This window comes from Corvus brachyrhynchos, unplaced genomic scaffold (assembly GCF_000691975.1).
Source record: "Corvus brachyrhynchos isolate BGI_N302 unplaced genomic scaffold, ASM69197v1 scaffold200, whole genome shotgun sequence".
Taxonomy (NCBI): Eukaryota; Metazoa; Chordata; class Aves; order Passeriformes; family Corvidae; genus Corvus; species Corvus brachyrhynchos.
This window is the reverse complement of record NW_008236184.1, coordinates 2,293,957-2,315,389: the sequence shown is the minus strand read 5'-3', so window position 1 is coordinate 2,315,389 and position 21,433 is coordinate 2,293,957. Positions and strand designations below refer to the sequence as shown.

At 39.5% G+C, this 21,433-nt stretch overlaps 1 protein-coding gene and 1 long non-coding RNA gene across 9 annotated transcripts in view; one reads left to right on the top strand and one right to left on the bottom strand.

Annotated features, from left to right (window-relative positions):
* The window catches only part of TJP1 (tight junction protein 1), a 190,283-nt gene that overhangs the window by 101,349 nt on the left and 67,501 nt on the right, over positions 1-21,433 (top strand). The gene's annotated exons all lie outside the window — the stretch shown is intronic.
* Positions 5,755-9,173, bottom strand: LOC108447525. The gene is made up of 3 exons (XR_001863128.1): positions 8,811-9,173; positions 8,631-8,735; positions 5,755-7,405 (listed from the first exon to the last, which is right to left on the bottom strand). It is a non-coding gene; the product is annotated as an uncharacterized LOC108447525 (long non-coding RNA).

Sequence of the window (21,433 nt, the reverse complement as noted above, 5' to 3'; positions counted from 1 at the left end):
TTACACTGTGACATTTTTGGTGTTTGTTTCATGCAAATGTTTTTTCTCTTAGGGAAACTGTGAAAAGTGTAAAGGTGGAAGCAGAGGTGGTGCAGAGAGTAGTCTCTACTGAGCAAATCCTTTTGCTACAAACAATACTGCATTGCCACAGTTCATTCAATGCCAAAGTGCAGGGGATTCTGTGAAGTTGGTCACTTAGCAGGAAATTGCTGTCTCTTTATACTTAAACAGGAATCAGCAGTAGCAAATGTAATAGGAGGCGCTAATTAGCTTCTAGTGTTGTGTCTTTATTTTCTTTCATTTTTGAAGTACATTTTGGAGTGAGGAGAGGGAGCATAGTGCATCCCATCAATCTGGAGCTGAACAGGTCTGCAGAATATTTTCCCTGACTGTTCAGAGAGACAATTTGTTGCTTGGAATAGAAGCACTACTGTTGCATCCCAGGAACTTTCCCAAAATTCTTTTTCCTTTCCCCCAATAAAAAAGGCTTCTGGTCAATGGCATCACTGGGGAAACTGGCTCTCATGCTCAGATTGAGCAAATCATCAGACACAGGCACGGAGCCTTGTGGTAGTGTTGCTTCACTTCTCCATACAAAGCTCTGCTACAACCTAGTGCTACACAGACACAGTGAGCAAGCTGCCCTGAGCTGGTACTGTAATCATTCCCTTGCTGCCATGGTCAAAATTACAGTGTCCAAAGTATTCCTTCCAGACTTTCACCAAAACGCGAGTGTGTTCTTGCCACTAGCAGTAAACCTGAGTCACGGCCTCAGTGTGGTTGAGAAAGAGTTAGTCAACAGTCTGAAGCCAGGAGGTACATGCTGGAGTCTGGAGTGGCGTGGGAAAAGGGTTCATGAGAAGGCAGGAGGCTCTGAAGTGCATTCAGCATCTCGATGGAGGGGTGCAGGATGTGGCTTGCAGAGCAAAGGAATGGGAAGATGTAGGATTGCCCTGGTTTGTCTGAGCCTCGTGTCCTTCATTCACGGCTATGTGGCAGCCACGGTGACGTGTCCAGGAAAGATGCAGTGGACACAGATGGACCTGGTGGACAGAGGCTGTATTTGCTTTACAAGATAACGTACGGATAGAAATGTTAAAAGGGGACGAAGTGAGGTGGAGACTGTGGAAACCTGGCCACGTCAGCATGTCTTCATACTGAAAGCACTGCAGGGCAGGGACTTGTTTACCCATAAATCCACTAAGAATAGTATGTGAGTGCCATGGATCCTGGCACTGTGATTTGGTTGAAGACACAACCTTTCCAGAATTCCCTTCTGTTCTCCAGGCAAACTGTTTTGCTACTCTTCCCTCAGCCCACCTACTATACTGCCATCCCTACGTGGTACAGTCACTTGCCCACTTCTCTCTGACCTATTTTGGCTGTTAGGAGAATTCAGTCAGTTAATAATGGCACATTTGGGGGAAGGTAGGAATAATGTCTTGATCTTGCACTCCTGCTCACATATCTGTATTAGTATGTCATGGATAGGTAGATGTTGAGTACTTCAATTAGGCATTCTTCCCTTTCCTACCACCTCCTGTTTCTTTTCAGGTTTTAATCTCTGTGGCTTAGAAAATGCCAGCAGACTATGAGGATTGCCAAAAACTAATAATAATTAAAATTCCTTGCTATAAAAAGCAGTGTATGCTGCTTTTGAGCTGAAAGTATTAGAACACTTTCCAAGAATTCCAGCATATTAAATTCTAGTGTGACATTTGACTTATAGCATGGTAATTTTTTCCCCTGCTTCAGCTCAGTGTAATGACAGTAAGTCCCAGTTTTGTAAATAAATTCCCACTCAAATTCCTCATGTCATCGTATGTGGGAGTTCACATAATAAAAAAGGAATGTTCCCCTTTTCTTCATGTTTCTTTACAAACCTGTCTCCATCTTTTAAATGAATGTCAAATTTTCTTTAAAGACATGGTGTCTACATAACTGAGCTATGATCATTAGTGTTCAGAAGTGCTGTATTCCTAGTTGACCTCATTGATAAGCAGATTCAAAAAAAAAGAAGGAAAACATTCCACAGCATAAGCCAGTTGCTGTAGTCAACTGGACTGGCTAGTTCAGGGTGCTTTGGTGACAGTGCAGCCTCGGAACTGGCCTGACGAGTTCCATAGGGATTCCCCAACTGGCATGTCGACATAAAAGCAGCCCAGCTGCTGCCATCATCATCAGCCTCTGCTGGGCTTCACATCACAAAGGTGGGAAGGAGAAGGCAAGACTTCAGCTCAGATCTGCTCTCTTGAGTCTGTACTCTGGTGGATCCTGTGAAATTCCATTAAGGTCCTTACTGATACAGTTAATTTAAGTTGTACTGATCTGTTTCCAGATTATGCTGGATACTAACTCCAGGGGGAAAATGGGTAATTTAAGTCCATTTTCTTCATGATCACTGATGTGTTGGCAATAAACCTACACTGCAGCTACGGATATAGTTTATATGCCCAGGGCTCTGTAAGCAAAATCTTCATCACTAGACTAATATAAGAGCAACCCTTTTTAACTTATTGCTCATGTACTGGACAAGAAATCTATCCTTTTTCAGTGATCTGTATTTGTTTAATGTGCTTTCCTTTTATATTTGTAAAAAAATTGTTGATAATTTGATATTAGCTTTATGGAACAGGAGCTGTGTCAAAGGAAAGACATTCAAACAATTAAGTGAATCCCTTGCAGTACTGCAGCCTTATCAGGGATTGTGTTCCACTCTGAAACTGCTCGCCATTCACAGAACCCAGATTCTGGCCAAACTGGAGTTGTTTGGCACTCACAAGCAAGCACATTTCCAGAACAAGATCAAATATTCTGATTTCTGACCGTTGCTCTTGCACCAAGGCTCCAGTGGAGATTTATCAGACTCGTTAAAGGGAACATATTGCCAGTGGATTTGAATTATAATTTGATTATCATTTACTGTCTTAGTGGTATCAGACACTCACAGCCAGTTCCTGTGTTGTAATAGTTCTGTCTTTCCATCCTGTACCAGCAGTATGTTTCTTATGGTGGCTCAGAAAAGTGTTTTAGTAATTTTCTTCTGAGATGGAAGTACAAAATTGCTGCTACTGAGATTGACCTGGGCCCACACTCAGCTGTAGCTGGAAGGAGTGGGGGATACTGCAGTTGTTTCTTTGTATGCTCAGGATCCAAACACCTGAAATATTAGCGTCTGAATTGCCTTGTTAGGAGTCTAAAGAAAAAAATTCATTAGGAAGCTTTGCTTTGAAATGAAATATGTTTAGAAGCAAATGGAAAAGGTTTAAGGAAAATAGGTATGCATGTGTCCTGAATGTTTGGTTGGTGGATGTTGGGTTTTTGGGGTGTGGTTGGTTGGTTTTTTTTTGTTTGGTTGGGGGTTTTTTGTGAGAATTCTGCGTAACACATTGAATACTTGAAGGTTAAAAGCTGGTGGGATCTTGTTCTTCACCCCATATTTTCTTAGCAACAAAAGCCATACAACTTATTTTGTATTCCTTGGTATTTTTCAACTCCTGTCTCCTGTTACTAACTTTTTTAGAAGCTATTATATTACATCTTATCCTAAGAAAAGACAAAAATAAAGTGTATATCTATTTAGTCCAATGAAAGAAGAAAGAGAACGGAAAACAAAGACAGAAGGGTCGTTCCTAGCAATTAGACACCTCTTTCTCCAGTAACAAAGTAATTGCCAATTATTCGAGTGAATTCAGATCAATGATAACAGTATTTTCAGAGACTTTGACCACAACACAAAATAATATTTTATTTTCTCTGCCCATGTTCTGTTGTGTGTTAGATTATCATATTTAATGGAAGTTCTGACATTTTCATGCGCTAGCTAACGTATATCAGTATTTGTTCTGCTTTTCTACTTTTCCTGGATGTATATATGCTCTCTATAAAATTAAGACAAGGAGAAATGCTAATGTTCCTTTTGCATTGTCTCTTCAGCTGTGAATACTGCACAGTGCACTGTAAGGTGCTGGGACATATCAGTTACTTATAAATGACTTATGTGGTTCTGGTATTACAGTAGGAGTCATGTGGATAATGCCATGACCATCTGCAGAGTGGAAATCTGGAAACACTGTAATACCATATAAACCATCTTTTCATCCCACATGGCACTGCAATCCCTCTGCAGAACTGCAATTTTGGCTGTAATATGATTGAGGCTGGTGTTGCAAATGGATTCTAGGAGTGTCTCCTGTGCATGCCTGAAAGTAACTGTAATGTACCATATCATTATTTTATATGCTCTGTTTCAGATATAGAAACATAAAAAATGTTAGTATTTATTCTAAGGAAAACGACAAGGAGTCAGAAATAAAGCAGAATTTACAATGGGCTGGGGTGCAACTGTGTTTTTTCCTGAGGCCTCAGCAGTGCCACAAGCAGTAGGCATGCAGAAGGATGTGGAAGCCTGGTATTCACAGTAAGTGTCCCCTTGCCAGCCTGGTCCTCCAGCACTTTTCTAGAGCTTTAGTCTCTGTTTAGGTTTAGCTTACATAAAGTTTTATTTTTCAGGCTATGAGTGTAATTTTTATAACTCTTTTTACTTCTGACAGTCAGTCAAAGAAATACACTGTCTTGTTGAGTAAGGGTTCTGTTTTCCCCTTAGCTCAACTGGGAATCTGATTTCCTCCCTTGTGCTGCAGTGACATGGAGAAATTCAGAAGGCTTGTGAGAGTCCAGGAGAGAATTCCCATCATACACTTGATGCTAGGAGGCCTGCTTTTTCCCCACTCCAGCTCCCATCATAGGGCATCCACTGAGCGTGGGGAAGTGTGCTTGTAGCATTCTGCTAATTTACACAGGCATGGACAGTGTCCAGGCAATACAGATAGGACTTGCCTTCCCCTGGGCTGCACCTTCCAGAAGGAATTAAATGCTGTATCTGCCCAAAGAAATATGGACAGGTAGAAACTTAATTTAATTTTGCAGGGTCACTTGGTGAGCAGGGGACTGGAATGGAAGGACATCTTTAAAATTCTTTGATCTTGCACTCAGTGAACGAACTCCACAAGTTCTTCCACAGAGCTAGAAGAAGTGGAAGAACTTCCACTGTAATGCTCTCCTCATTATTACATTGCAGAAATAACCAGCTGCTGCTTCTTCCCTTTATTTCCAGCTGTTAACTCCTTTAAAAGACAACTGAAAATGAGGTAGATATAATTTTCCCCTTGCAGATAATTTCTGTGGTTACTGTGCTGCTGCAAGCTGGAAAGAGGGATGCTGGCAGCAGATGGGAGGCTTCAGTCAGGGGAATGTGAGGAAAGATATGTAGATATGGGGCAGTGTTGTAACTCCATGACTCTTAACTCATTGCAGTGAGGACCTTACTGTGTGTAAGGTTCTCACAGCTGTGGGTAAGGAATGACAGAACTCATTCCACTGAAAAAGCACAGGGATCCCTGGTTTAGAATAGAATTCATTTTTAAATGGATGCCTTCCCAGAATATCTTTGTTTTGTTCTGGGATTATTGCCAAAAATATGTTTTTGTGACATTTTGTAAATGTACCTGCATCCTTAGATAACATTATTTTTGTTGTTGTTCAAAACTATTTACAAAAAGAAACAGAAAGAAAGGAGTATAAACTCTATCAAAGTAATTGCAGATGCAATACCTAGCAAAGTAAAAGCAAAATGACAGAGATGGCAAAAAGAAAGCTGGATTTAAAATGCAGCAAAAATTACTGTCTTGTAAAATTAATTCCAGCCATGTGAGTTTGCTAGAGTGGAGAAACTGATTGAAATGCTCATCTTCAGATCCAGGTGGAGAGAAGTTTACAGGCATCACATAAATTCAGGAAGTGATTCAGTAGGTTAAAGGCAGTCAGGAGTTTGAGACTGCTGAAGCAGCACAAATGACAGAGCAACTCCTGTCAGGGGATCAGGAAAATGCTTGGAGAGAACAAGGCTGAAAGTCGATTGAGCAGGGGAGGACACCCATGTTTAAAATCCAAGCTGCAAAGTAGAGTGTCAGTGAAATATTATCAAGATGTTTTCAATTCTCTTTGGACCTAGATAAGAAAATTGTGAATGTAGCAAAGAAATTATTACCATAATAAATAGCATCTATATAACACATCCATCACAATATCTTGAACTGGTTTACAAAGGTCCTTACATATTTTATTTTTACTTCATAGCCAATCAAACAACAAATTAAGTGACTTGGGCAGTTACTGAGAAAGTCAGAAGCACAGGCATGTTACTGATGAAGAGCGACTCTGTACAGTAGTCTGAATATAAAGATGCTAGAATATGCTCTTTCACAGAAGGGAGCTGTTTGTCTCACAGCTGACATTTCTTCTGTGCAATTATAGTCCAAAAATGCTGTGTACTGCTGTTATACCATTGCTGCCTTACCTGAGTTCAGAGCACCACAAAACTATTTCCAGGCTTTGGAAACTGATGTCAAATGTTTATCAAGACAGCTTGCAATTTCTCTTTGCATTTTGTCTGCATTTCACAGCATATTATAAGTGGCATGTCAGTAAAAAATAGATTCAGTCTTGCCAGCAACAGAAAGCAAAGAAGGAAGTGGCGGTAGTTGGCTCCCAGCAATGTTCTCTTGGGAACAAGTCTGAACTGAGGCAGCTTTAGGGCTCTTTAGTTAAATTAGAGTTTTCCTTCAGTCCTCTGCATGATGGGGTTGTTCTTTTAAGGACACCACCGTTTTGCAAACGTCTAAAAAATAGTACTGACAGTCTTCGAGAACAGGCATCTTGTTGTACTGCCTAGGTTATAGCAGCTACCAGCTTACAATACACAGAGAAAATACCTCTCAGTACATCACAAAAGAGAGCAGAAACATTCCATAAAACACCAGAGGGACACTGTCTCTGGCTGACAAGATTTATCTTTAAGGCACAAAAACCTAGAGGGATGTAACAAAGAGCCACAGATCTCAAACAAGGAAGCAAAGAGAGTTGTGGCCATTTCCATTGCTGGGGTTCCAAGGCAGAACTGGAATGCTGCTGTGCATGTCCATCCTGTGCTGCCCACTATTTCATAGTGCTACAGGGGACTGAGTCGGGCTGAGTTTTAGAGACTGCTTATGTGATTATTGTGGTTGGTTGAGGCTTTTTCCAGAAGGCCCACCTCATGCCCCTATTTTGTTGTGAGTTATCTGTCACTTTTATTACTGCACTGGATTCCGTTTGATTTGTGGGTTAAGTTTACATTGATGAAAATAGATCTGAATACGTTCCAGTCCCCCCGAACAACTATTACCCACCTTCCAGCTCCACATTTTAGCATCACCTTTTCTGCTCATTCTCTCCTGTATTCCCTACTCATTTGTGCAGTGGCTCCTTTATAGTCATTACCATGGCACCAGAAAGTCTTGACAGTGCTTCCTCCACATGGCTTGCCACAATTGAAAAATGGTGCTGATTGTCCTGGACGAACTGGCTAAGAGGACAAACAGATAATCATAGAAATTATTAAGTTTGGCATTGTAATTTTTCACGTGTCAGTGGTGCTCAGTCCAGCAATCCTTGGTGCTACAATCTCGAACGTCGGGTACTGAAGAGATCAACTGATCTCTGAGCAGGAGGATGTGGACTTATTTGGAAAGGCTCCAGTGTGGAGTGGCCGCAGCAAAAGGAAGCAAAAGTGGTTTAATCATAGGATAATCATGCCATGGTGACTCACTGATAATGGGTAGATTGCTGGGCTTGCATATCCAGAATCCAGCAGGAGCTTGAAGTGTGAACAGGCTTTGGCAGGAAGCTGAAGTGTGCAAGTGTTTGAGCAAACAGAGAGTCCTTTTTTTCTGTAACTTATCAAAAGTGTTTTCTCCTTGGATGCCTGATCATGAGGATGGCAGTACGCTCACTGTTTTGCTCAAAGCTGTAAGCAACCTTCAGTAATGTGGATAGTCAGAGAATATGCCAGACTTATGTAGTGGCCCTTAAGGAAAATTACTCACTGGAGCCATTTATACCAGCTTGTATTGCAAGGCAGGGGGGGAAAAAAAAGATATTTTGGTCTAGCATTACAGTTCTTAAATCCATAAAAGAAAAATACTGAAAGTGATTATGTTTGCATACTGAATGGTGCTTAAAGGAGATAAAATGGCAACAACTGAAAAATCTGCTGAAATTTGCTGGAAAAACCAAGTATAGATAAGATGGAAGTAAAAACAACTGGATCTTAGTTGATCATTTTCTAGTTTCCTTCTTTTGGTTCCTGGCTTCAGCAATCTTTTAAATAAGTTTTGAATGTAAATTATTTTCTTTTCACATTACCTTTTAAAAACAGCAGAAATTTGTGTATAGGTGCTTGCAGAGCTGACCTGCTTTTTATAACTCTTATAAATCCCTTTGAGAAAGGAATAGGGAAAAAAAGTAAAAGCACAGTGTTTGCCAAATGGCAGTAATGCCTCCTGTCAGTAGAGAGAGGGGGAAAAGGTATAATAAAACTCACTGCTGTTACTTAAGAAGCTTGAAAAACTGATCTCTAATGGAGTTGGAAAATACTTTACGAAGCTAGTTAGGGACATTGAGAATGTGCAGAATACAAAATTAATATTCTGTTGTAAACACAAGCTAATACTGAAGTGAATACCTTGAGAAATTCTAATTTTCACTAGGAAAAAGATAATTCAGAAGAGAGATTTTCACATGTAACTCACCATCCTTTGCAGGGCTTTAATCACTTTAAATGTTTACTTCAAGTTCCTTCAAATCAGTTTCTGGAAAGCCAGGAAGGCAATAGCTCAGGCACAACAGGGCAGTACCTAAAATTTGAAACATACAGACGGCAATTAAAAAGTAGCAGAGATTATGTAGAAGAGCAGAAAAGTATAAATAACCTGGGGATTTTTTCCCTTCAATTTTGTGAAAGTTCCAGATTTGGAAAAACCAACATTTTAATCAAAACTGAATAATATGCAAATCTGCCGGAAGTACTGGTTTTCCTGCAATATACTGAATCCTTCATAAAAAATCTTAAGAAAGACTGGAGACCTGAATTTTCTACCAAGACAACAATCATTTTATAAGAGTCCCAAGCTTATAAGGGAAATCCTGAAAAACATCAGAAAGAAGACAGAAAGAAACTGCCAGAAAGGATCATGGAGTAATTCAGGTTAGGAGGGAGCTAACAAGGGCTCCAGCCTCTTCTCAAAGCAGGGGCAGCTCTGAGGCCAGACCGGGTTGCTCAGGGCTGTAACCAGTCAGATCTTGCAAACCTCCAAGGGTAGAGATTACACAACTGTAATGCTGAAGGAGGAATTGAAGTGGTAATAATGAAGAAATTAAAAATCAGTTTGTCTTTTGCAGTGTAATGTAGGTTTCAACAAAGTCCCATATTTTACCAGTACTTAATTAGCTGTGATAAGGTACCTTGCTGAAGTAACAACCCCTTTAAGGCACTCAGGAAAGACAAACAGAAATAAAAATATTAATGACTGAATGTGCAAGTTGCATGCATTTTTAAGAATAGCTACCAATATTTGTCCTAATTTTGTCTTTTTCAATTACAAGTTTACAGCTAGAGTGTGCCTTTATGTACCACCAGTCAATTTTTAAAGCACATAAAAAGTTTCTTCGTTGTATTTATTTGGCCATATAGCCCCCATTGATGTTTTACTGATGTACAGAGAAGTGATTAACCCAAGGTCCCTGAGCATGCCATGGCAGCAGGGTGGAAAAACCCAGGCGTTGGTGCTGTTTGTACCTCAGTGATCCTCCTCTGCAAGGGAGAGGTGACAGTAATAAGGTCATACAAGAGAATTCTCTGTGAACATTGAGTATTTTCTCCTGAAAAGGTCTATAAAATGCTTGAAGAAGGAATGCTAAAAAATCATATGCTTCTTGCTTTGTATTTTGCACTGTTTTTTTCCTCAGATATATGACATAGCAAAGTCAAAGAGCCTAGTAAATTATCTCCATATAAAGATAGACAAAAAAGCTAAAAAAGAAAAATGAAAAACACTGGCTTTGAGGCCATTTACAAAGCTGGAGGAATGTGAGGCTAGTACAGTCCAGAATTTAACATCTGTATCCTGCTGCTGCTAAAATACGGGTGTAGTCACAGTTGTTTGCCCTTTCGTTATGAAGTGGAGGTTATTAAACATCCCTGACAATAGAAACAGGTATGATTTAATAACAGCTGTTACCACAGACAGGATTGTGCCAGTTACGTTTGCACTGCATTTGTATTTACAGAAACAAGTTTGTTCAGAAGAAAATTATCTGTCTGTGAATCTGTACTGACATCAAAGTATGTCTATTAAGTACTTCTTCCATATAGCAGAGAATGGAAATGGAACGCTAACATCAGAAATTAAGTGTTTGCTTAACATATTGAAATAAATGTTAAAAATAGATAAACAAAATGATCTGTTTCTGGAACATCTTATTGTTAAAGGTGTTTTCATAATCAGCACCAACTTCCCCTGAGAAGATAAAGGGGAGAGGACAGATTCCACAATAACTATCAGATTGCTTATGAAGGTTACTACAATATTTGTCTTGCCCATTCCAGGCTTTGCTATGCAGTCAAAAACAGATTTTGGTGTTTTCAAGAGCTGTTCAAGCATAATTAGAGACTCAAAAGGAGTTGAAATCTCAGCTGGCGACCTAGCAATTTGTTTTCATGCTACAAGTCATTTAAGATTTATATAAGCATAACTTTTTGATGGAGTAAGGGGATATCCTCAATCCAAGTATCCCATTATACCTCTATTTCTATGCAAGATACAGTGCTCCAGCTATGTGGTGTCTTCTCCCCCTTAATGTGGTAGAACCTTGGTAGCTGAGGTGCTGCTGTCTCTCTGAGGCAAACACTGCAATATAATTGTAATAATGTTATATAAGGGTGCATTTGTTTCTTTTGTAATTCACTGCAGCAACAGAGTAGTTTCTAAATATATTAGCAATGCAGGGAGGGAGGCTCCTCTGGAGTCTGGAGAAGGTTTCCATGGCAGGAGTGCTGGCGGGGGGAGCGGGGCTGTGGCGTGCAGATGGAGCATGGCTAAGTGAGCAGAGCGGGTCAGAGCGGGTGCGCTGCCAAGGTGCCTCCAGAGGCACTGTCCTGACTCACTGCGTCCTCTGACAGCTCCTCGGGGAGGGTTTTGGTGGAGTCCTTCGGCAGAGGGTGGAAGCTGCTTTTCCTCAGTCAGTGCAGACTGTGGGGAACACCAGAACTGTGTTCCAGGTGCCTCCCTGGACAGTGAGAGGGACTGTTCAAGGGATGCAGCCCACAGCTGACTCCACACTGAATGAACCAGAAATCCCGAACAACTTCATGACAAGAAGTCATGCATGACTTCTTCAGGTGTCTGTACCCTTACACTCAAAGAGCCTTTTAATAAAGGACCGCATATGTTGGCTGAATTAATTGCAGTTTTAAGTGCAAGCACCATCTTTTTAAAAACAGGGAACATGCTGGCCTTTAGAGTGCTATTTTTCATTCTGTTTAGAGAATAATAGAATCCTGGTAGAGCAGGTTGTCCCCAGGTGTACTTCTCACTAAGACTGTTCCTTTCTCTGTCCCTGACTGCTGCACAATAGTGTATTGCTGGGGCACTGGCCATCCTCACTGGTCACACATGACACAGTTTTTGGAAGGAGAGTTGGAGGAGGATCATGTAAGGACTATATTTGCCTTTTCAGTGCAGGCAGGAAGATGGAAAATAACAATTTTAATCTAAAAAAAAGACTAAGTTTATCTGCATATGTAACATACATTTGAGAGACCTCAGTCAACTTATCCTTGAGACCAGTGGAATTATTTTTGCAGTGGCATGGAAAAGGCTGTGATGTAGATAGCCTTCAGTTACACAATCAACCCTGTTCACTTAGAAACAAAATACTAATTTTAAAATGTAATATGATACCTAATGAAATTTTAATTTAAATTCAAATAGCAATATTTCTGTGCTCACCATCCAGCTCAAGTAATGACTTTAAATCACGTTTTGATAAGATCTCATTACTTGTGTTGTAGTATTATAAAGTACCAAGACATTGACATGTTCTGAAGGCTCATTCACCTTATTGCTCTGCTGGTTCTCAGGTTGTACAGGTTGTACAAGATGGGGCTTGTGCTGCTGCAGGGAAGCATCAATGTTCACACCCTTTTCTCTGGGCCTTTCATGACCATGCATGGATAAAGCTGACCCTGCATATATATGAGCAAAAATTTTGCAAAGCTCACATTTTATTTGTTGGTTTTAATATAATGAGGGCAACAGCTACTGTATTATCTTGTGCATTTGCAGATATAATAAACTTGATTCGTAATCCTTCTCGAATATGCTTATGTAGGTAGAGATTGTTTCACTGATTTTAGAAATTATCTAAGCATTCAGTGATTACCTCTCTAATTTATTTCTGTGCCAAGAATAATGAGTGGGTTAACTGCTCATGATGCAGCTCTGGCTGGGGAACAGAGAGAGGAGGTTTCATGTGAGTTATGGCAATACTATGGTATTCATGGGGGAAGAATGCCTCCACCTTCTTTCCTCTTCCATGTAAATCTCTGTCAACCCCTGCAACTGCTTCCAGATTACAGGACTTCTAAAGAGAAACAATTAATTTTCTTCATAATCAATTTGTCAGGGCTATTAAAGCCTATTAGTGCAGCCAGGGCAGTGATACAGTTAGAGAAATGGAGTAGGCTGGAAAAAAATTAGTCCATACTGTAAGACAAGTGTACAAAGAAGGTGTTTCTTCTAGTAAAGTAGTTTTGGATGCTTTCTGTGATAACCTTGAGGATAGGCTTGCTTTTTTTTTTTTTTTTTTTTTTTTTTCCTGGTCTTGACATCTATTATTCAGAAACCAAAGAGATACTCATTTGTGAAAATAGCATATGGGTACCCTGAGAGAAATATTAAGAAGTAGTAGGCAATCTATTTGTCCAGCAGTGCATGTCTAAAAAGCAGCAGCGCATGTATTTGATGTTAAATGTCAGTATGACACACAGCCAGGGGAGAGTCATAGGGCTGATTTCAAGCTCTGTATTTATAACTGGGTCTTAAGGAGAAAAAAAAAGTCTGTTTTGAAGGCTGCTTCTAAAGAAAAGCTTTTGAAAAATATGGGAAAATAAATAAAATTTCTGTGGAAGACCTTCTTTAAAACACTTGTTACATTTATCATAAGAAACTGTATAAATCACTTCAGCATCTTGTTGTAAATTATCATATTTACTCATCTTAAAACAGAAGTCAGAGTATTATGTGACTCATGAAGGTTTGCACACTTGGCAAAAATTGGTTTCTCCAGCTTTGAAAAGGCTTTCAGAAATACTTGGTAGCTAGGGAGCAAGTTTTATGGTGAGAAGCTGTATCTTTTATTAGACTAAAGCATAACATTGGAAATACTCAACAAGCTTTCAGGCAGAGGGATCAAGAGACTGAAAACAGCCACACTGACTGGACTTCACAGGGAAACTTGCTTTAATGCTTGTCCTTGCTTTACCTGCTTGGAGAACAAGAAGAATTTCTGTCCCTAGGCTCTTGCTTTTGCACTTTTCACAAGTATTATAATCTCACACTTTAAAAAAGGATGTGACAGTTACAGTTTTTCAGCTGGCACGTAGCATTGAACTGACAGATGTGTAAAGAAAAGATTTAGCTAATGAAATTGATATAATGTGGATTCTGTGAGGCCTAAACACTTGGATGAGAAACAGCCATGTGGTAAATACAGTATTTGCCCTGTTGGTTTTGAGCTTTGCACTGTAAATATTTTTGCTTTGAATCCTTCTGTACTGACTGTATAGGTTTAGCTAGATTAAAGCAATGTTCTGGTTAGAGCTTCTGGGCTTCACTGTAATATAGGTTGTGGAATGTGTGGTCCTATACTAATGGGATGGTTTCTCTGGTACTGAGGCAGCCAGGAAAATTTCTGACTGTGTATTTCTTAGATTTAAAGTTGGAGTTTAAGTAAAGATACACCTGTAGTAATATATTTTACCAAATACTAATGCTTCCTGGGTGATGCACAACCAGTTTTAGCAGAACAGAGCTGAGTCCTGACAGTCCCGGAGACAGATGTCAACTGTGAATTTCTCTGAAGAACTTCTGGTTTGGCAAATGTAAATCAGTTTACAGATCTGTTTGCAGTGTAAGTGCCTAGAGAGCTGGACTGAATCTAATCAACTGAGAGAAGTAAGTGAAGTTTGGACTTTGTATCAGTATAGGCAGTGTGATGGCTCATAAAAAAATTCTCATTTAATACTTCACTTTTTTTTGAACCTCTTGTTTTCTGGGTTAAGCATACTCAGTATTAGTCTGTGGTCAAAACTTGATTTTGTAAATATTGAACTAAAATCATATCTATTTTTTTCTAAAAATGTCTTACTGAAAATGCATTACAGGTTGCAGTTAATGGCACCAAGTGTTAAATGCCTGCACACTTTTTGAAAGTTTTGAGTGATTCAGTTAAAACTGGTTTCACTGTGCCTTTTTACAGCCAATACTATATAAATCTCCAGACTAAAAAAAAAGTGAGCATCTAAGAATTTCTTGCACATGCATGATGACATATCATACAGGACTACTGGAAAAATGACATGCAATTATCCAAGGAGTGAAGCAAGCCATCCTGTCTCAGATGAGGTACAGGTGCCCTACCTCTATAAGGCAGAGGATGCCTTTTGCCCACAGGTTCAGAAATCTGCAGCTGAGGTGATCTCTGTGCTTGAAGCGTAGGTAAATGCTGTGCAAGTGTAGATACATAGGCATGTTACCTTTACCGGTAAGTTCAGCTTAAAAAGTCCCCATCTTTGGCTACTTATTCCTGCCTCTGTGCTCCAAGGATAATTTTTAAACCAGTATCACTTCAGTTATCCCCATACAGAGTTAGCAAGATGCAGCTATGGAAGGGATGACACAGTGCAAGAGCAGAAACGAGTGGTCAAGTAACGTCAGAAGAATGCAGGGCTTTCATCACATTAGTTTATGTTGCCCACTGATTCCATGTGCTGTGACACACCAAAACATAAAAGCCAGCCCGTGACGTGCTTTCCTTTCCTGACAACAACAGGTCAGGAAATAATGCAATATCCTTCCAAACTAAGCACTTTCTGTTCTAGTAGCCTCTCTTGTATATTGTCATGTTGAAACTGTTACATACACTGAAAACTTTTTAACTTACTATAAAAACTTGTAGCGACCTTTATTAATATAATTAAAAATATTAGTATTAACCAAACAGTTACAGATGAAATAGGGCATGCTGCAAAACATGTTGTCCCTGGGAGCTGAATTTTGCTATTGATTGCAGACACAGCTAAAATAGAATATATAATATCACAGATAACCAGATGTCTGCTTAGTTGCTACAGACTGAAAGTGACTGAAAAGCTCTCTTAGGATGGATAGTATGTGGTGCTCAATGAACGTGTCTTAAATAAGATCTCTTGAGGGTGTAGTGTGGATTATTGAAATGTGGAGTTAAAAGTCATAAAACTATGTTCTGCTGTAGTGTTTTATAACACAATAATGTTTTATGCACTCATGTTTCAGGTTTAATGTATTTTGGAATGATAATGATTTTGAAAGGGAGCCCCAACAAAACCATCTCAGGCCAGTGGTGACACCACTGTGTAATACAATCATCCAATAATATATAGTTAAGAAGCCTGCAGGGGGTACACACAAGATAACCTGAGTTTCTTCCAGTGACACAAACAGTGATCTCTTTAAAGTACCTTTGTTTTTAAAACTGTTTTTAATATTTGGAGGTAGAAACAAAAGCAAAAGCAAATACCAAGATGGAAAGGGTTCATAACCCTATGGGCGTGACCATCAGGAACTTACCTTACTTACCTCCTCTAAACCTGACTGAAGTTGCTCTTGTAAAGCAGGTGCTACTAGGACAGAGCTACCAACTAAGGTAAAGATCACACTGGGATTAACTGGGTATAATCTGGTGTTCCTACTTTTAAGCACGTTGTTAGTTCCTTGACTTGATGGATTTGTGCATGTGAATTTTAAAAGAATAGATGGAGTCTTGTACCAGTTGTAATACGAAAGGGCAGAGGATAAAAATAAATTTGAGATTTTAAAAGATGAAAGCTGAGTGGCAATAAAAATAGATTATAGGTTATAAAGTTCAGTAATCTAAGTTTCTACATTTTTTGCAATTATGCAATAAAGTCTTTTTGGTATGAAGAATTAAGAAGCAGATGAGCTCACACTTTTGGATCATTATCTATAAACATTTTTAGCAGTGTAACAATTTTCAGTATATATTTTTTTGTTGAATATAACAATTTTCAGTACATATTTTCATTTTCTGTATGCATGCCCTTCTCACTAACAAAAATGAGTCATGATAATTTCCTGTAGTACTCATTTCAGGTCTGATATTTGTGCTCAAGAAACTGTAGAAGTGGTATCACCTTTCAAAACTATCTGGCTTAGAAAACCACACCTCTGCAACCTCCTTTTCTCCCCATCTTCCATCCTTCTCTTAGTGATGATTTCTCTTTGGGTTTCAGAGAACAGTTTTGTCACTTTGTATCTTCTGCGAGGGTTCCTGGAAAATTTCTGGGTTTGGATACAGAGTTGTTTGCCAGAAAGGTAATTAAATGAATCAATTTTGTTAAGCTGGTCCGGGACTACCTTTACAAATCACTCAGTGTTTGTAAGTAAGGAGGCCTGTGTGTATTCTGTCTTCATTTTACTTTCTAAAGTTGCCTGTGCAGTTAATCTTTGGTGCTTGTTGCTTGTTGTCCGGGCAAGCACTTTTTAGGATGAACTGCTAGTCATGCTCTCTAAAAGCGAAATATGAGAAATAAGAATTCTAGATCAGTGGAGCATCTGTGGTGCTCTCTGCAGTGTGACTTTCTGGGACTGGAATCACATCAGCTCTGAATTTGTGCCTGCTGAAGTTTCACAGCTGTCTTTGATTATTTTAACAGTCCCCTCTCTACCAAATAAACCTGGAGAAAGTAGAACAGTTCTGAATATCTGACATTTTGACATCCAGTGGCTACTTAACAGTGAAGCGTTTTGTAAAATCAGCCTGGATCGGCTGCAGTGCATTGAATTTTACAGTCCTGTTCATAAAACGACTGAGATGGGAAGTAGAATAGTTACATAACATTTCTGTAACGAATTTCTGTAATAAATTAGCTCTGCTGCCATGAAGCACAAGTAAAACTCACAAATAACATTTTCTTCAACAGTAATCTCAGATTTTGTCTCTAAACAATTATACAGATGACAAAGATTCTCCAAGACCTGGTCTAAACCGAGGAGACGAGTTTCTTTTTTAAGGATATCCTGAAATAATAACCAAAGAGACTAGATTTCAGCTCTACAGTGATACATTCTTCAAGTATTTTAAGGCAGACAATAATGTGGTGTTGCCACTCCAACCTACTTTTAATTCTATTTGTACATTTCCCATTTGCTTGAAAGTTGAAGTGGTGTTTAGGCTGAATAGAAAAAATGCCCTTGCACTGTGTTAAACCTAGTACTATTTTTAAGGTGTTAAACAAGAAATAACCATGAGTTTAAACAGCAGGAGTAAGACAGGCTGACTGTATGAAGATGTTGGGTTTATTCCCATTCTGAGCATATCCAGCCTCTGGTGTGTTTTTCAGATATGTGCTTTAACCTCTTAATGAGAGGTGAAGTACAGATTCTGGGATTTTGTCTTTGTCTAAGAGTTCCAGTATGTAAGAGGCAGTGAATTACTGGAAGCCTCTATTCCCTGTATATTGAGCAATTATCTGCAGTGTTTTCAGAAGAGGCAATGCAGTGATACACAGCCCTTTAAAGAGTCAGTAAGTATAGGAAGCAAGTTTCAGCTGTGTGGAAGTGGGAGGAAGATAAGAATCATTACTAGGCATCATTACTACATTAATTTTTTCCCTAGGGACTTGATTCATCAAGACACAAGTTCTGTGTAATTTTGAGGACATGGATTTCCCACAGCTTTCTGGAAACCACTTTTTTACTTAAGGTAGAAACAGATATTTTCTTCTCTTGTGGTGAACTCCTTATTTTCTCTTCCCCTTTTTTCTTGTTCCTGAAATGCTGAAACCATGTGGCAACTACAAATACAGAATGTACAATATCAACTAAACCGCATGACATAATTGCTAATATATTGGCGTATTTATAGCTAAGCATCCCACAACTACCTCATAGGGCAGCAAAACTGTCTGCTATCTCTGAAAGATCTTATATGAATTGTTCCCTTTCAGAGCCACACACACCACAAAACCCACAGGAAGTTGTCTCTGTAGTGGCTGCGGTTCTGCAGTTTCCTTCTTCCCCATCTTTAAGTGGTCAAAATATTTCTTAAAAAGTTAAGTCAACATGAAGTAGAGAATAGACTTCCTGTTCTTGCAGTGTAACAGATACCCATGCCCTCAGAAAGGATTCACACATCTGACTGTCCTTCTGTGTCCTTTGAATCAATGTAGGGTTATGGTTTGAACTTACTAAATAATAGCTTTATTTTTAGGTTTCCTACCAAGAAAGTATAATAGTACTTTTTTTAGACATCTCCCAGTAGCAGTTATAGAAAGGATGAGTAAAGCACTTGCTTTTCTTCAGCCCTTGACTTCTAAGACAATTTTCTTTCTAAAGATGGAGGTTAAAGATGGTCCTGTTTTCAGTACCTATAAGGGTAGAATCAGGAATATGCTTTAAAATTCGGATCCCTTAGCTAACAGATGGGACTTGGTATATAACTGTATCTGACTGAATGTACTATGTATATAAGGCATATATATATATATATATACACACACATAAACACTAACACATACATCTCTCTTGCTATATATCAATATGTGTATATAAATATATAGACATCTGCTGTTTCATTAAAGCTTTTTAAAGGGAACACATGAATACGCTGGAATCCTAACAGTCTTAACAATATATAACTTGCTCTTTCAGACATTAATTTTGTAATATTTATTTTAAAATAATTTTTAAAAACCCCACCAAGGTTAAATATGAATATAATTCAAAGTTACTCGCACTTCAGATAATCGTTTTATGTTGACTTGACCAACATTTGATTTGGCATTTTCTGTACTGTTGATGGTAGATTTGCTTGTGAGCAATTTGTTAATTAAGAGATGCAAAAATCCTCCTGAAGGAAGAATTTCAAAGGACAGCAATGTGATTCTGCTACTGCTTTGTATAAAATCAAGCAAAAACATTCATTAAAAATAATTTATATCTACCAAAAATATATATGCATTTTACCAATGCCAGTAGAATAAAATGATGTTTCCAGTTCATCTGATTTGTATCAACAATAGAGATGAAGAGTTAAATAACTGTTGGAAGGAAAGAGAAGGAAGATGGTGGAGGGAGGGAAGGAAAGGAAGGGAAGGAAAGGAGGAAGGAAGGAAGGAAGGAATCTTATTAGTCTCTGTGAGCCGAGAGAGTTATGTATATCCAGCTGTTTTAAAACCCTAGCAGAAGTCCTTCCTTGTTAAACAGTCTCCCTGCTTGTTAAACTCATTGTATGGCTTGATGGCATTTTCTCATCCAATGTAAGACGATACAAAAACGGCACCTCCATCTTTGCTGGAATTTGCTTCACTTAATATTTTTCTTTCACCCTTTTATTTGTTCCCCATCTTTCTCCCAATACCCTAATAACTGCTTTTCTTTCCCATGGTCCTTCTCCCTCATTTTAGGGAACCATCTCCACCTCTGTTTTCATGCCTGCATTCCTGTTTGATTCCCTTGCCTCATATTGGTTGAACTTCTTTACTCTGTTCCCAGCCTGTCCTCCTCCCCAGCCTGCAGGTCTTGCCCACCCTCCCCAGAACTATTCAAGGGGAGAAGGATGAAAGGGAGAGATTATTCTACGCTACACTTTATCAGGTCATCCTCCCCTGAGTTTCTTTTCATGCATCTCCACACCTTGAAATCTTCCCCCTCCTTCCTGTTGTGATCTCAGCCTTTTCCTTCCTGCCTCCTCTGGTGAATACTCTGGCAGTGAAGCATGTGGGCATAAAAATCATCACATTCCGCCTTCTGCATGTGTAGATCGAGTTAAAAAAAATAATCTGAGGCTTAGTTACATCTAGCAATTAACAAAAAAAAAAAAGTGCAGTGGTGTTTTCAGCGGAGGGGCTCTGGTGGGAGAACTGCCATGGAGCCGGGCCCCTCCGGAGCTCAGCGCAGGGGCCAGGGCTCCAGGGGAAAGGAAGGGGCGAAGCCGGGCGTTCGGGCACTCCGAGGTCGGTCAGGTGTCAGAAAGCCGCGGATGGTGCTGACAGAGGTCCCTGGATCTGTGAGGCTGCCCCAGTGTGTGCTATGGAGAGGTCCCGGTGGGCTTTCCCTGCCCTACAGTGCCGCACTCTCTGCGCCATGGTGGAGGAGTTGGCCCTTCCCCCTGATTTCGGACTGCTGCCTTGGGAATTTGCTTCAGCTATTTCCTGGAATATGAATTTGTTTATTTTCAAAGGAGAACAAACGTAAAACTCATACAGTAGCTTTGGGTAGGGCGTTTCTTGGTAGAAGAGTGATTTGGATCGTTGAATCCTCTTATTAAGAATTTAAGTACTTCTGAAGATTGCATGGAGCACAAAAGCAGCTGGTAACACATAAATAGCGCATAAATAACTGCAAGAAAATCACGGCCCTGATACCATGGCTTTTATTGTCATGTATATCTCATGAAATGTTTGCAAAGCGAGTGCGGAGTACTCATTTGGGTCTGGGATTTTTTCTCACCTACTTTCATTTCACTGGAACCTTATGTACCTGATTAGTCATGGCACTTGGGCTCTAATCTCATTGTAATGAGTAAATTAATCAGCAACATAAACTAGGGACCATAGTGATGTGGCTAATAAAGAGTGCGTGCCATCTTTCACTGATGTTTGTAGCACTTTAATGGGTGATGTTTCTGGAAGTCATTTTGTTAACTTATGACTTGGTCCTACAAAATTTGGGAGTGTGCTCAGCTTTCTGTGGCATGAGCGTCAAGTCAGAACTCCAGCTGCATTTTGAGATCGCCTCATCGTGCATGGGTTGGGCATCTAACGCCCAAAAGTAAAATAACATCTTTAAAAAGCCTGTCCTTTTAAATGGAAAAAAAAAAATTGCAATATTTCTCTTAGTGCTTAAGTAAATACTTACTTTGTAAAAGACACTAAAAACGCTTTGTCTAAAATACTGGGAAAAGTTTATTTTTCAAAGCCACAGGCAGCAGTTCATGGTGCTATAGGAAATGCTAAGGCTGTGGAGTCACCACCTTAAAGCAAAGCAAGTCTCCCAAGTTGTTTTCTTTTTGTGTCTTTATGCTTTTATCTCAAGAACAAAATGTACAATTAAGGAACTCGAAAACTGATGTCCCGCCCCTTCAAACAATGGGCAAACGCAAAAGCAGGTTTGAGCCCGCGCTGATTGACATCCCAGTTCTGCGGCCGGCTCCAGGGGGGCGAGAATTCCTTCGCCGTGGGCGCTGCAGGGAGCGCCACGGAGAGCGCAGACAC